Raw genomic sequence first — 4,542 nt, 5'->3', positions numbered from 1 at the left:
TAATAGCTATAACTAACCCAAGACTGTGGGATGGGAACTTTCTTAAGGAAACTTAATGAGCTATTTGTACATCAGCAACATTTCTCTAATGGGCAGAACTAAAGTAATGGAATATGGCCAAAGAATGAGGTAGGCAGTTTCAGTGTGGTGTGAGTTCTGTTCTTCCTCTTTACAGTATCAGGCTTCTTGATCTCAAACTACACCACAAAAGAACAGAAATCAAAACAGTATGGTACCAACATAAAAACAGACACATAGATCAATGGAACAGAATATAGTCCAGAAATGAACCTACATTTACATGGGCAATTAATCTACAGCAAAAGAGGCAAGAATATACAATGGACCAAAAAAGCTTCCTCTTCAATAAATGGTGTTGGCAAAACTGGAAAGCTCCATGCAAAAGAATCAGAATGGACTCTTCCCTGGTAGTCTAGTGGCTAAGACTCTGCACTCCCAATACAGGGGCCTGGGTTCCATCTCTAATCATGGAACTAGATCCCACATGTCACAACTAAGAGTTCAGATGCCATAACTAATGATCCTGCAAGCCACAGTGAAGATCAAATATCTTATGTGCTTCAGCTAAGACCCTGTGTAGCCAAACAAATAAATAAAATCAACCTGAACCACTTTCTCACACCATATACAAAAGTAAACTCAAAATGGATTAAAGACAAAAATGTAAGATTTGCAACCATAAAACTCCTAGAAGAAAAAATAGGCAATACACTCTTGGACATTGATCTTAACAATTATTTTTTCAGATCTGTCTTCTGAGGCAAGGGAAACAAATGCAAAAGTAAACAAATGAGACTATATCAGATGAAAAAACTTTAGTACAGCAAAGGAAACCATCAAGAAAATGAAAAGCAACATATTGAATGGGAGAAGATATTTCCAAATAATATGTCTAATAAGAGATTGATATCAAAAATATAAAATGAACTCACACAATATAAAAAAGAAATCCAAAACAATCCATTTAAAAATGGGCAGAGGACCCAAATAGACATTTTTTCAAAGAAGACATACAAACAGCTAATAGACACATGAAAAGAGGATCAACATTGCCACTCATCAGGGAACTGTAAAGTAAAACCATGATGAGACACTACCTCACACATGTCAGGATAGCTATTTTCAAAATGACAGCACGAACAAGTGTTGGCAAGGATGTGGAGAAAAGGGAACCCTCATGTACTGTTAGTGGGAATGTAAATTGATACTTCCACTATGGAAAACAGTATGAAGTTTTCTCAAAAAGTTAAAAATAGAATTACCATATAATCTAGCTATTTCACTTTTTTGGGTATTTACCCAAAGAAAACAAAAACACTAACTAAAAAAGATATGTGGAGCTCTATGTTCATTGTAGTATTATTTATGATAGCTCAAGATATAGAAACAATGTGTGTTCATTGGTAGATGAATAAATAAATTAGACATGGCACATATATACAATGGAATATTGCATGTGTGTGTGTGTGTGCTAAGTTGCTTCAATTGTGTCCAACTCTGTGTGACCCTATGGACTTAGCCCACCAGACTCCTCTGTCCATGGGATTCTCCAGGCAAGAGCAATGGGGTGGGTTGTCATGCCCTCCTCCAGGGGATCTTCCTGACCCAGGTATCAAACCCGCATCTCATGTCTCCTGTATTGGCAGGTGGGATCTTTACCACTAGTGGCACTTGGGAAACCCACAATGGGATATTACTCAGCCATAAAAAGAATAAAATCTTGCCATTTGCAACAACAAATGGAATGCTCCAGAGGTATTATGATAAGTGAAATGTCAGAGAGCATAAGACAAATACTCTATGATCTCACTTATATGTGGAATCTAAAAACAAACAAACAAACAAATGAACAAACAAAAGAAAAAGAAGGTAGACTCATAGCTACAGAGAACAAACTGGTGGTTGCCTGATGGGTGAGTTGGGGTAAAATAGGTGAAGTAGTTTAAGATACACAAACTTCTAGTTACAAAATAAATCACAGGAATGTAATACACAGCATAAGGGATATGGGCAATAATATTGTAATAAATTTGTATAGGGTCAGATGGTTACTAGACTTATCATGGTGATCATTTCATAATGTATTTAAATATTAAATCACTATGTTGTATTCCTGAAACTAATATAACATTGTACATTAACTATGCTTCAATTAAAAATAGTATGTTCAATAGTTGAGTAATTTATGGTTTACAAATATAGAAGCTACTAGCAGCCTTTCCTTTTGACAAAAAAGGGGAGATTTGTAATGAGAAGGGCCCATATAGATAAAAAGAAAGTTGATAGATGAAAGGAAAATATACAGGGAAATTTTAAGAAATAGTTGAGTTAGAGAATGAATTAAAAAATGTTTGAAAAAATAGTTTAAAAAATAGTTTAGTAGGAGAATGAATTGAAAGAAGTGGGAAAAAATGGAACTTGAAGGTTTTTAGAAAGGAGCTTTGGTGAGGGTAAGAATCATTTCAATGATAACGTACTCCCAAAAGACGAGTTTCTTCTGTAATGTGAGAGTAGTGATGATTGATCTCTACTTGAGATACATTCCAATATTCATAGGTCTCTTGGTGTGGAAATCGTCATCTTGTTGAAAATAATGAGCAATATGCCACAAGGCTATTCGTATAAAGGTGTTCACTAATTCAACACTTTTTTTCTTTAAAATAAACCTTCACTAATCAATTAAACAAACAAATCTACCAAGTGTAACCCAAGAACAACCATAGAATCTGGCAAATAAGCACTAAGTAGTTTATACATGAGCTGTTTTCTGACCTACATCACCCAAACTCTCTGTTCCTCTTAGGAACTGACACTAATTCAATTCTGCCTGGCAGAGCACTGTAAGCTGTGGAGCTTTTGAACAGCTGTGGAAAATGGCTAAGAATGTGATTCTTAAAATCTGTTTGGAAGATTAAACAGGGATTTCATGCAGTATTTCAAGTATTTGTAAGCAATTTCTATTTGGATACTTTTCAACCTTTTTTTCTACCTTATGATAATTCAGCTATAAAAGATCTCTGCAGAAAAAAATTAAGTTTCTGGGACAGAATCTCAATTTGAGCTAAAAATGTGTTTCAGAACTGCTTCTTAACTCATAGACTACAACCCATACCTGCATCTTTTCCCTTTCCACCTCATTTAACGCAGAGAGATCTTGCCTGAAGAAATATTTAATCACTTCTCTTCTTTGGAATCCTAGTGCTAGGAATATTTGCAGAGAGGATGTGCAGAGTGGGAGTAATGGTTGATAATGTCTTCCATGAGAAGGGTAAATTTAAGACTTCTTACCTAAAATTATACAGTCATGGTTTTTCTTTCTTATTCATATTGACTCTGAAGATAGCTAAGGCAGGCTAAAGGTAGGCCGGCAAGTTCCCCACCTTGTTTCAAAATGAATTTTTATTCAAAATTCCACAGCTTTCCTGAAAATGATTGAGCAAATTAGGTATGCAGACATTTTAATGTTTCTCCTCTTCCTCCTTCTTCTTCGATATCTGTGGTCATGGCAATGTAGGTCAAATGTATCTATCATAATTTACTTATTCCTGGCTTAGAGAAATATTTGTTGAATGTTCTTTGACTTACAGAGGTTCTATCTAATAGTGATATTGAGTTTTCTCCTAGATGCCAGGCCTCTTTCCCAGTCCACTCTCGAATAGACATATTGAAGGGAGGCTACATTATTGTAATCATTTTAAGAGAAAAATTGAAGCTAGGAATGTTGCAAATTGCCAGAGGTCACAGACCTCATGAGCACCTTTATTAAGATTTACACTCAGGTTTTATTGCACTTTAATTTCTTAGTTTATTGCTTTGATCACAGTTTTGACCACAACATCTTAATGTCTATAAAAGACCAAGTTGTTTATCATGGTAATCAAAATCCAGTAAAATTTGGCTGGAATATATCACTTTAACTTTCTCAATGTGCATGCTAAGTCACTTCAGTGGTGTCCAACTCTTTGCAACCCTAGGGACTGTAACCCACCAGGCTCCTCTGTCCATGGGATTCTCCAGGCAAGAATACTGGAGTGGATTCTCATGAGCTCCTCCAGGGGATCTTCCCGACCCAAGGACTGAACCTGAGTCTCCTGCATCTCCTGCTTTGCCCGCAGATTCTTTACTGCTGAGCCACCAGGGAAGCCTCAACTCTGCCAGAGAAACCCTGAATTCCAGCCTTACAAGTTCAAGTCAGAGCAGAAAGCAGTGCAGCAAAAAAGACAATTGGATACAGGCAAATGCCCTAGCATTTGGTTGAAAGGAAGTCAGTAAACACATATATGTGGGGAACGTGAGTATTTCCAGGCGCTGGTTTTTCTACTGATAGACACCCTATAGAGTGATTTTTCAATAATTATTTTTCATAGTTAAGTAGGTTTGTTCATTTTCTATATTTATCTCCTTGGTCACACTACTGTACACATCATCTTTTGCACATACTGTAAACATTCTTGACTGTTGCTTTCATAAAAGCCACTTTCCTCATATTTAAATTCTCTGTTTTCCATTGATTTTCTGAAA

The sequence above is a fragment of the Bos javanicus genome, chromosome 17 (genome assembly GCF_032452875.1).
Source record: "Bos javanicus breed banteng chromosome 17, ARS-OSU_banteng_1.0, whole genome shotgun sequence".
Classification (NCBI taxonomy): Eukaryota; Metazoa; Chordata; class Mammalia; order Artiodactyla; family Bovidae; genus Bos; species Bos javanicus.
Note: the sequence above shows the minus strand (reverse complement) of the source record.